An 11,629-nucleotide genomic window follows, 5' to 3' on the forward strand; every position below is an offset into this window, starting at 1 on the left:
TGCTTCGCGAAAGCGCTCGCAAAAATTTGTGTGCCTGGCTGCGACTGCGATTTCGCACTGCGGGGATGGTGCCTGCTGTACTTTGATTTTACGTTTTACGTTTAAAACCTTCGCCAATATTGATCCCTTATCACACAAATTACCCTACGTAACTATTCTTGTGCCCGAAACTGACCTTATACTTTCTACAGGAGAGCCCATCGTACACGCATGTGCAGTTTACAGCTCCGGGGTAGCGGCGTTGCCGAAGAGCACGGCCGAAGCGTCGAAAGCAAGAACACGGATCGCATTAGCGCTAGGGTTGAGTTGTATGGGCTTTATGGACCTTACTGAGTTTGTTACACTCAAGAAACTAACAAAATAGATCCGCATTCATTACGGCACGAATGTTGCCGGGGCGCAGTTTTCGCTTCTCGGTCGATTCCTGACGACGCATCGGGCGACCGGTCGCGGCCGGTTTTGTTGGTGTCTTCGCTCAGTGAGCCAGTCACACAACGCAGACTTTCCATCGGCCGACGTGTTTGTGTCGCCGTCGGCGTAGTGTGACACCGCAGTCTGGCAACTCGGCAGTTTCGACTCTTGGGCGTCGCCGTCGTGGGGTTGCTTGGACGTTTATGAAACAAGACTTTAGGGAATTCATGTATTAATACAAGATCTTATATAGGATTCCTAACATGTCTTTCTAGCGAAGCATTTTGTACAGTAGTAAATCCGACTTCAAAGACACCCGCTGTGCACAACTTTATAGTATACAGGGGCTCTTTGGAGATGTTTAGTAAAAGGTCCTAAGACCATTCTACTCTTGTATCTGGCAGCTTATACGGTGCCTGTAAAATGCGCCTGAAAAAATAACAAGCAATATACAAATGACGTACGCAGGTCATGGCAAGTAGTCGCACCTATTGTCATCGATTTCATCATCATCATCATCATCACCAGCCTATCTACGCCCACTGCAGGGCAAAGGCCTCTCCCATTATTCTCCAATTGCCTCGGTCCTGTGCCAACTGTGACCAATTTATCCCCGCAAACTTCTTGATCTCATCTGCCCATCTATCTGCCGCCCCCTGCAACGCCTGGCTTCTCTAGGGATACACACTGTTACCCTTAATGACCAGCGGTTATCTTGCCTTCGCATTGCATGCCCTGCCCACGTCCATTTCTTCTTCTTAATTTCTACTAATATGTCTTTAACACCAGTTTGCTCCCTGACCCACTCCGCTCTCTTCTTGTCCCTTAATGTTACACCTATCATTCTCCGCTCCATTGCCCGCTGAGTCGTTCTGAATTTAAGTTGAACCCTCTTAGTGAGCCTCCAAGTTTCTGCCCCGTAGGTGAGTACCGGTAAGATGCAGCTGTCATACACTTTCTTCTTCAGCGACAATGGTAGGCTGCTATTCATTATCTGAGAATGTCTTCCATATGCACTCCACCCCATTCTGATCCTTCTAATTATCTCTACCTCATGGTTGGGATCTGGGGTCACAACTTGGCCTAAGTAGTTATATTCGCTTACTACCCGCCGCGGTGGCTCAGTGGCTAAGGCGTTGCGCTGCTGAGCACGAGGTCGCGGGTTCGATTCCCGGCCGCGGCGGCCGCTTTTCTGATGGAGGCGAAAAGCAAAAACGCCCGTGTGTACGAGATTTCGGCGCACGATAAAGACCCCAGGTGGTCAAAATTAATCCGGAGCCCTCCACTACGGCGCGCCTCATCGCCTGCGTTGCGTCGGCGCGTTAAACCCCACAATCAATCAATATTCGCTTACTACTTCCACTGCCTCGCCACCTATCTCAAACCGCTGTGCTGTCCCCAGGTTATTGATTTATGCTTGTGAAAAACTTTATTGGAACTCACAAATGAGAATTGTCAAACAAATGCTTAAACCGCTCTTAAAGGGACACTGAAGTGAATTTGTCAAGCTCCCGTTTTTGCTTGCACTGCGTAGACTGGCTCAAATTAGCACACTTTTCATCGTTTATCCGGTTGACAAATCGGTAATTATTTTACAAAGCGCGAAAGAAGAAAAACTACCATGCGCGGTTTGCGGCGGCCGCACCAACTAAGGCTGTGACGTTGAGAGGAGGGGCGCCGTGATTGGACGATGCCCAAGGTTAGCAATCACACAAGTTTCGGTTTCGGTTCTGTAAAACATAACCAATGGCTTTGTTGGATGGGCATTCTCAATATCTCAGTAATCATCGTACCGCGCTTCTGCCATGTTGTCGGCTGTAAAATGCACAAGATAAGCCTCCCAGGACGGCTTGTAGTCGTAGCATTCACTAGGCGAGACCTACGCAGTGCATGAACGCCCTCCGCGTACCCGCAGACGCCCAAATGTCATGCGCTTTTCCCCCATATTTGGAGCTTGCCTCCCTCATGCCTGTATCGTAAAAAGCGTGTTCGCACCAGGCCAAGGGTCTGTTCATTCTGGCCTGTGCCCACTGCCCGCAAGCAGTCGGTGCTTATGGCAACAGCACGCCAACGAGAACTCGCTAGCGCGCCAGTGCCAGCCTGCGCGCGTTTTGTGAACTAGTTCGTGTAGCCATGAACGTTGCGGCCCCAAAAAAGGTGAACTCAATATAGAAAACATCGGCGGAAAACAAAAAAGTTAACTTACAAAAAAAAAAAAGCACGTACCCGCGGGAATCGAACTCGTGACTCGCAAAACATTTGGGATGAATTCCTAGCGCCCCAGACTGCTAGGCCACGGAGCGGGACGCGAATGCCTTGCTAATATATGGTATATATTGTACAACCGGTTTACACTTTTATTTAGTTTTGGCATTTCAAGCCGCTTAGGTGACTATTTGTTGTACTGCGATCGTGCAGTAAGCGTCGCCCGAGTTTCCACAGTAGCTCACGTCTAGCAATTGCATTTCGTAGACGGAAAAGCGTTCGCAGATGCGTAGTCGTGCTGCTGACCGCTGTGCTTGTTCGCCCAGCGCAAAAAAGTGCTTCCCGCGCCCTAGTTTTACGCTGTACGGTAAAAATATCAGTTGATTTTATTTGCTTAGTACCTATATTGACTTCGCTGACTCTTCTTCCGCCTTCAAGAGGCCTTATATTTTACTACTGGCGTACCAGTCAGCGAAGCGTCGCATGTGCAGCGCTTGTGTGAAGCGACCTTGACTTGGAGCTAGATACAGTGCACAAACAAACCAAGTAAAGAAAGGCACATTCTTCCATTCACAAACGTGTCCTGGCTTCGTTTCAACTAAGCGAACGAATTGCGACCAAGCAATTTTTTTTTAACCTCCTTGATTGCGACGACCCGACGGCGGCCGGCGGACGAAACGCTGGGCCGACTGACTCTGTCGGCCGGGGAGCCGTGCAGTAGCGCAGCCGTGGCGCAGCCAATTGCCAGCTCATCCCCTCCTGACGTCACACGAAAACGCCACAGAAAATGGGCGAGCGTAAAGAGAGGAGGACAGCGTTTTCGAATTAGTTTTTCTACTAAATAAAATCGCGTAAACGCGCCTAGAGTGGTCGAAACATGGCCTGGGGACTCCGGACTACAATTTGCGCTAGTAATCCCGCAATGTTTACATATCACTTCAGTGTCCCTTTAAGGTGGCTTCATTACTACACAGATGTGCGTTAGTAAGAAGACATTGCTCAGGCGTCATATAAGTTGTTTGATCTCCGGTAATTTTCACTTCACTACAACGCGCGCATAGACTGCCGGGAAAGCATTTTCATGCACCGTATGAGCCACCTGATACCACAGAAGGAGGACCCTAGGACCTGTTATAAGCGCAGTATCTAGAGTTATATCCGACGGAATCCAAAATTAAAAGTAAACTTACGTCGGACCCATAATAAAAAACTAAAGTTACGGCCGGCATAAGATGAAAATTAAATTAAAGTTACGTCCGAAATAATCCGCAGTAAAAAGTTAGACTCACGTCCAACGGAAGGGGAAATTGATCCTCCCGTTACATTGGTCATAATGTCAACTGAAAAAGTTACCTCTGGCAACCAAAGTACAGTTGCGCTCTAAATCCATCTGACGAAATAAAGGACGCGCACCTTATACATTTCCCCCCAAACCGTAGTTTCAACTAAAAAAGCCTGTGCCCACAAAAGAACGTCTTAAATACGAAAAAAATTAGCGAAAATGAGCAAACCGTGTAGCGCCCTGCATTTTCACAAAAATACCGAAATGGCTAATGTAGCACACTTAGTTGTTATAATAAAGTTGAAATTGCGAAAATGGCTCGAACAGAATACTAAAAACCCAAAAATCATAAAAGTAGAAAAAAAAATAAAAATGTGACAAAAGTGATCTGACAAAACCAAAAAATATGTATCTGTACGTGTCCCCAAGAAACCGAAGACTGGCCGAAAAAAGCCCGCCAAAGAACGTTCCAAGTACGACGAAAAAAATGGCGAAAACTTACCAACCCTGCACAACGCCTTGCATGTGCGTAAATACATAATTGGCGGAGTAAAGACACTTAATCGAAATAATGGTATATATTTGCCTCATTGGAGAAACAGAAACAAAAAAAGCTCTAACACAGTAAAAATTCTGCAGAAATTAAGAGAATTGTCTACTAATGCGTAGCATTCTTATGGCGCTTGTCTTGAATGGGGGTGCTTTACAGCCAAATTTCTTGGTTTTTCTATATCTTATCCGACCAATAATCCCCACGCTATTGTTGCGAGTACAGGTGGAACATGCGCGAAATCTGCATTATTGTGGAATTGCAGGGCGTCATAAGGTTAGCCATTTTCCGTAATTTGTTATAATTTTCCTATTTTGAAGTTTTGCCAAATTTTGTTCGACCAATTATCTCCACATACGCTATTACAATGATTACCGGAGGAACGTTCGCGAAATCTGCATTATTTTGGAAATGCGGGGGGCTTTACACGCTTCGCGATTTTGCATGATTTTTTATATTTTTTATTCGTTTGTGTTTCAAAATTGCGTTCGACCAATTATGTGCATTTACGCTAATATGACGATTACAGGTGGAACTTCCGTACAGTCTGCATTATTGTGGAAATGCAGGCCGTTGTACGGTTTGCGGTTATGTGCTTTTTATATTTTTATTATATTTTAGTTTTTCAAAGTTTTCTTCCGCCAATTATCTCCATTTACGCTACTACAACGATTCCATTTGGAACTGTTGCGAAATCTGCATTATTGTGGAAATGCAGGGCCTTACACGGTTCTGAGTGTGAGGGTACAAGGCAAAGAACGCTACGCATTAAAACAACTTTAAACATTAAAACTTTGGCTACGCATAGCCAAGTGTGGCTGTAAAGTCTTCACACTGTAGACAAGCGGCATAAGAATGCTAAGCATTGGCAGACGGTTCTCTGAATTTCTGCAGACGTTTCGCATGGGAGTGGTCTGGCGAGGCAGGTTCGATTTGCGTGGAATCAATGCTATAAGTGGTTGTTTGTTTTCGTAATCGCACACTATTAAAGCTCGTATCGTAATTTCTCCAGTTTTTTTTTTCATGCAAAGAAATAAAAGAGTACCAGGACATTAGTTTTACTACCCCCATTGAATTATAACATAATTTTTCAAAGGCTTTCGGACTTGAGGCATGTCAACTTCGTCCTCGGCACTAGCTAGGCAACAAACTGGCATAGCTCACGCACAAGACGTTCTGTTTCGTTAATTCTCGTCTTTTTCTATTACTGTGCATATTGCATCGGAAGAAGTATAGGTGCGCTCGTGTAACAAAATTTCAATGAAGTTTTTGATTAAACCTAGCTGCAGCACTCTACGTACGAGAAGCAGGCTCCATTAGTTGCAATGGTAGCCCGTTTATTGGTAAGGGAGGCCAATGGCCGGTTTGGGGGAAGCGAAGGAGAGTGCGGGAGGCTAATGCAGCGTCTTTTAAGGCGCGCGCTGTGCACGAGGACCGAATATATGTTAAGTTGGAAGGCTTAAATCTCACGCGAAAAGGGACCATGTTCGTCGTCCACGGCGGCGGCAAGGCGAATGGTACCAAAATGGCCTTCACTTTAAAGAGGCAATAAATTCTGTTTGTGAGGAATTTGAGCCCGGGTCGCAAGAGCAGCACCTTGAGCAGCACGGAAAGTTGGGCGAGTTGGTACTCTATCATTTTGGGAAAAAAACAGCGCGCAAACGAACGAGGAGATATCAAGAAAGACGCACAACACACCTTTTGCTGTTGCGTGTCCTTTCTTGCTCTTCCGTTCGTCTGCGGGATGTGTTTTTCCCAAGACAGCACCTCGAGCTCTAATTAGGCTGCTCTTATTTCACCGAACGCTCTAATAACAGCGCTAAACTGGCACCCTGGACGAATGGAACAAGAATTAGCCCGATGCGTGTGCCGTGATAGGTGAACGTGTTGGCATGCGTGCTCAAAAGGGTGCATACGGAGGAAATCTCCGACTGTGCGGAAGCTGCAGCGTTATGTGCTGCCAGTCTGCCTGTCGAAGTATTTCGTGTTGAGACACGAAGAGATGAAAGAGACAGCTGTAAACGAGTCTTTGACAATCTCTATGGTGTCGCCTTCAATCAGCGTAGGCAGACTTCAGTGCCTGAGGAATTTCGATGGTGGGTCCGCGCCTCCATCCTGGGCGAATACGTTGATGTAGTGTTTTTTAACGGCCATTCCGGCGGTTGCGTATTGTGGGGCGTAATCTTGGGTGAGCGTTTAGTGCGATAGGTTTAGTACAGCGTTATTTGTTGAAAACTCAACCAAGTAGGAATTGTCCAAGTTGCTATATTGCGCGTGATTACCCAATCCAAGCTAATCTGCAGCTGATCGACGAGTTCGTTTAGGACAAATGCGTTAGCCCTGGCCTATATTTCAATAATGTATAACGTAGGATATCGCATACCGGTCTTTATTGTATTGTTCAAGCACTCACACCAATGTTTTGAATGAACTGGCAGGGCTAATACTCATTTTATTCAGCATCGAAATAAGTCAAGACCATGCGACAAATACTGAGCATATCATGCATGAGACGCGAATGTGACACGCAGAATGAAACAGCAGATACCCTGGCGTGGCAGTTGAGTTCCTGCTCACCGAGGTGTCGCCACTGAACGATCACTCAGCTCCTCTGATTTGTGCAGTGTAACTACAAACTGAATTCGCTTCACTCGGGTAGCGCAACGCTTTCGGCTCAAACCCGAGGGTGCGACTACGGCAGAGGTGAAAATTCCTGACACCCCGAAAGAGGGCACCTCCCACAAAGGACACGGACGTTCCACCACCGTTATACGCACGTGTACACTGCCACCTGCTTCAGGAGCAGTCGGGGATGATCTTGCTCGTTCATTTCTGGCCTTCATCATTGTTAGAATGAAGAAGCCGTGGCCTGCTGAGACAGACACGCAGCGGAACGCGTTTGCAGTCTAACTGCCATCACTCACTTTCCGGAGGTAAAGCTAGCATTTTGAGAGGTGCCTACTCGCAGCGGCGAGATCTCGCGAGAATGGCCCGCATACGCCCACGAATACTCTCGCTCCTAGCCGCTTCTTGTGTACGCACGCATCGCCAAGGCGAATGCGTAGCCTACTGCGAATGCCCAGTAGCGACAGGCATATTGGGCTCGTACACCAGTATATAGTATACGCCCAACTAAAATTGTCTAATATCGCGTCGGGCGTGCGCGGTGGGAACACGCCATTCCACTATGCACGCTCGACTGATGCACGCTCGACTGATATGCACGTCGACTGATACGGCACAGCGCGTGACGCACTGTTTCATAACTGGCGAAGAAATTACGCCTTCTTTGTAGTGCCCAAACATGCAGTGCAGGCTGTTTTTAGAAAAAGTAGTGTGCTATCAGCGGCGTCTTACTGCGCCGGGTGCCTATTTCTGCTCGTGGCTTCATAATACGTACGCTATCGCATCGCATGTATTCACGATCCCCAGGCAGCCAAGACATTGGTTGAGTGTTTAATTGAGAATACACATTTATGTTTTTTTACGTTCTAGGTACAAGCACAAGGGACAGACATCCTCAAGAAACAGCCCGGGAGGATCACTCCACTGAAAATCTGGAAAGTGGAACTCCTGTATTGAAATCGAATCCTCTAAACTCGACGCCGGCCTACCCACCTAATGAAAAATCCAGAGACATCATGAATGCTGCCGACATCGTCACCCCAGACACGAATTTAATAAGCGCAGACACGAAACTTTCGACCGCCGATGCTTTGTCGCAACCTGCAGGTACTGAATTCAGTGACAGGAGATCATCTACAAGTGTGGGATTAGGAAACACTGGCGATCTATCATTGACAACAGCACTGCCTTCTACGGAATCACTTAAAACACCGTCTAGTGCAATTGAAGTTACGCATACGCGCTCGACCGAAACACACCTAAACGGTATTGAAGAAGTTCCGGCTTACATTTTGACTACGGTAGCTGTTACAAAAGAGACCATCAGCTATGGCGATAGCCAACTCGCTGAAACAGAAGTAAACCTCCCGATCTTGACTACTCCCTTGCCTTCAACGCCAACGCTTGCTACTGCGCCTAAAATAACTCCAGAGAGCGATTCTAACGCTTTCTTTAACACGCCAAAAGAAGAACCAACTGCCTCAAATACAGAGTTCACGCATGCCACCACTGCGTCTCCCGCTAAAACAAGAACTAGTGCGCCAGATGAAAGCTACGCCAAGACGACTCTTACCGAGGAGCGTGATTTAGTGTTTCCGTCTGTGCGTACTGAGATTGGAATGACAACTTCAAGAAGTCAAGAAACAGAAGCCAGCATATTATCCCAGACAGTGACAGGAGCTACATTACCGCACACTAGTGAAACCCAATCGGTCTATTATCAGTACACTACTTCTTCACTAACGGACACTCCCACGTATTCAAAAGCACAAGAAGCAAGAACAACAAAACGCGCACAAGGACTTCCTGCTCAAACGGACATTGAAGCGGGAACATTAGGAAGTGATCATCCACAAAGTACCAGTTTAAAGAACGCGTTAAGCACAGTGAAAGGGGTGATCGAAACAACAACGTTTGCGCCAGCCATTGTGACTACACAGGCGTCTTTCTCAGAAGAGGAAAGCCAATGTCAGCAACTTGACTGCACGTCAACGACAGGAGTTGGCACCGTAAGTCCTATTCCACCCGAAGGAACACTACCCAAAGGTGACTCGCCAACAGTAGTGTCCTCGGAAGCAGAAGAACTTGAAAGACAGTTATCAACGGATTCGGAAACTGCGGAAAAACCCCAGGAAGCAGAGCAGCGAGGAGAAGAATATGAAAAAAACAGTGTCCTTTGGAGTACGCCTTCTAGTACTGAAGATAGCAACGACTACCCTCACTCTATTTTTCCCACTGAGGTTGGTACGAGTTCTGCTATGTCAACCAAGCAGAACTTTGAGGCAACTAGTGCGACAGATACGAAAGAAAATAGCAATTCTTTCTTTGTGACTAGTAGTGTACCACACATAACGATTGTTGAAGCTGATAATTTCACCCCCGTCATTACGTCACCAACGGGGACAGAAATATTTAGGAACCAGAAAGAAGTGGCGGCACCTCATAACGCTGCAACTACTGATATCTCAACATTTACTGAGGTACCGCTAGAAACGACCATTGTTGAAAACGTAGCAGCGAACGCAAATTTGACCAGCACAACACCCAATGGTGGACCTGGCAGCCCGAGAGTCCTGTCAGAAAATGATGCCCCAGAAGTTTCAATAGCTATGAATGGCAGCAAACCATCAGAATCGGACGGAATCTCGAATAAACCTAGCTTAGCAGTGTTAACAACACCGCACGGTGTTTTCGAGCTACCTCTAAAGACAGAAGAAGCCGGAGAGAGCGACAGGCAGCTGCTAACGACTCTCAAGCTTCCTACCGCACACAAGGAAAGGGAAGCACTCCACACTCTAGGTTTAGAAGTGACGACAGATCTCTCCAATAGCACTAATTTCCCTCAGCAAGAAACCGACAATGCATATAGAGAAGGCCCTCGAAGTGATAGCTCGGACACCCCCAATTCCGCAACTCTTTCTAGCCAGGCCGATTCATGGGAGACGCTTACACTGTCGAAAACGTCGCTTAAAAATGCAGAGAAACCGTTTCTATCAAGTTCAACCACATCATTGCAATTTGAAGGAGAAAACGCAGTTCAAGAGAACGTGGAAGCGAAAGAACGGGGTACCACAGAGCAAGGGCTTGTCACGGTAACACAAGCGGGCTTTCCTATAATTACCCAAACACAGCTTTCAAATTTAGGACTCGCGCGGACGGATCCGGAAGTTGAAGAACAAGCTGCGTCAAAAGTTTCGAACCCTCCTTCAAATACAGAACTCCCTATTGCAACTACAGCCGCTGAAACTACTACCCACCCTCGCACGGCAAACAGTCCTGTCAAAAGTGAGTCTGTGTTCTCAACAGAAAAGAAAGAAACAACAGCAACAATGGAGAGAGGAGTCTCCAATTCAGACGTTGTTACCACAGACAAAGGCTACCAAATCGATGTTGAAGAGCCATCCGAGTGGTTGGCGGAGGAACTGCATCTTTCAAAAGCTATTTGGAGAAGCAAAAACATCAGACCCTCAATGACAATGTATTTAACCACGCACGTTCCTAGAATGCCAAACAGTAATACTCCACACACACCTGACTCTACTGGCAACGATGCTAGCGAGCCAGACGCTAGCACACCGACAACGGCCACTCTTGGTGAAACGTCGGCAACAGAACCCACTTTAGAGACGAATGAAGTAAACATCACACCTTCGGACTCCTCTCAACAAGGACTGATGACAACTGAAGTGTCTTCGCTAATGGGAACTGTGTTATACGCAGAAGTAAGTTCACGTCACGAGGAGGTCTCAACCGTGAAGAGTCCTGAAATCGAGCTTAATCGAAACCGAGAAACAGCCGAAGTAACGCTTCCTGAATTAGAATCCGATGATACAACAATGCTTGAAAAAGACATAAGATACGTTCCAGTGTCTGAAACCTCGACTCTGCCCACGTTAACGAGCGGACAAACTTCTTACTTGTCATCTACAGAACAGGCTTCATACGAACCGAGTACACAGGTTGAGATATTCGAAACTCAAACTCACGATGACGGTAAAAATATTTTTACTGCCACAACGGCGACACCGCCAGAAGAGTACGCAACATCAAGCAGCTCTGCAACCACTAGTGCCGTAATAGCTTCTCCAGTGCCTTCAGCGCCTACAACGCTCACAGTTATCACGTCGTCAACGTCCACGAAACCGCCAACAACCACAACGAAGGCCCCCATATGCAAAACAAGCTTTGGGCTGTTTCGCCATCCCACTGACTGCAACCTCTTCGTTCACTGTTCGTACTCTAAACCATTCGTGAAGAAATGCCCTGCCAACCTGCATTTTAATGAAGAAATAATGGTTTGCGATTATCCCTACAGAGCCGGCTGCCTCCCAAGACGAACGTAATGGATTTATTCTTCTGATATCTGTTTATTCGTCATTTTATGGATATAAAATTGCGTACGAAGAACCTAGTTACGAGCCCATATTGTCTAGAAATTAGTGCACGTTTAGTTGCGCATTGGTGCTTGAAGCTTTGCGAACAAATGTCGCCATAAGGCTTGTCATTTCATGAGTATGGTCAGCAGCCTTGTACAAAATAACTACACTGAGTAGTGT

At 46.7% G+C, this 11,629-nt stretch overlaps 1 long non-coding RNA gene across 1 annotated transcript in view; it reads left to right on the forward strand.

Annotated features, from left to right (window-relative positions):
* Positions 1-11,053, forward strand: part of LOC144168964 (uncharacterized) — a 43,363-nt gene extending 32,310 nt beyond the window's left edge. Inside the window, exon 4 of the long non-coding RNA XR_013322314.1 lies at positions 7,944-11,053. This is a non-coding gene — a long non-coding RNA (uncharacterized LOC144168964). The remainder of the gene's footprint in view (positions 1-7,943) is intronic.
* The last annotated feature ends 576 nt before the right edge of the window (positions 11,054-11,629 follow it).

Source organism: Haemaphysalis longicornis, unplaced genomic scaffold (assembly GCF_048455015.1).
Source record: "Haemaphysalis longicornis isolate Haplotype H1 unplaced genomic scaffold, Haemaphysalis longicornis Haplotype H1 scaffold_2, whole genome shotgun sequence".
Classification (NCBI taxonomy): domain Eukaryota; kingdom Metazoa; phylum Arthropoda; class Arachnida; order Ixodida; family Ixodidae; genus Haemaphysalis; species Haemaphysalis longicornis.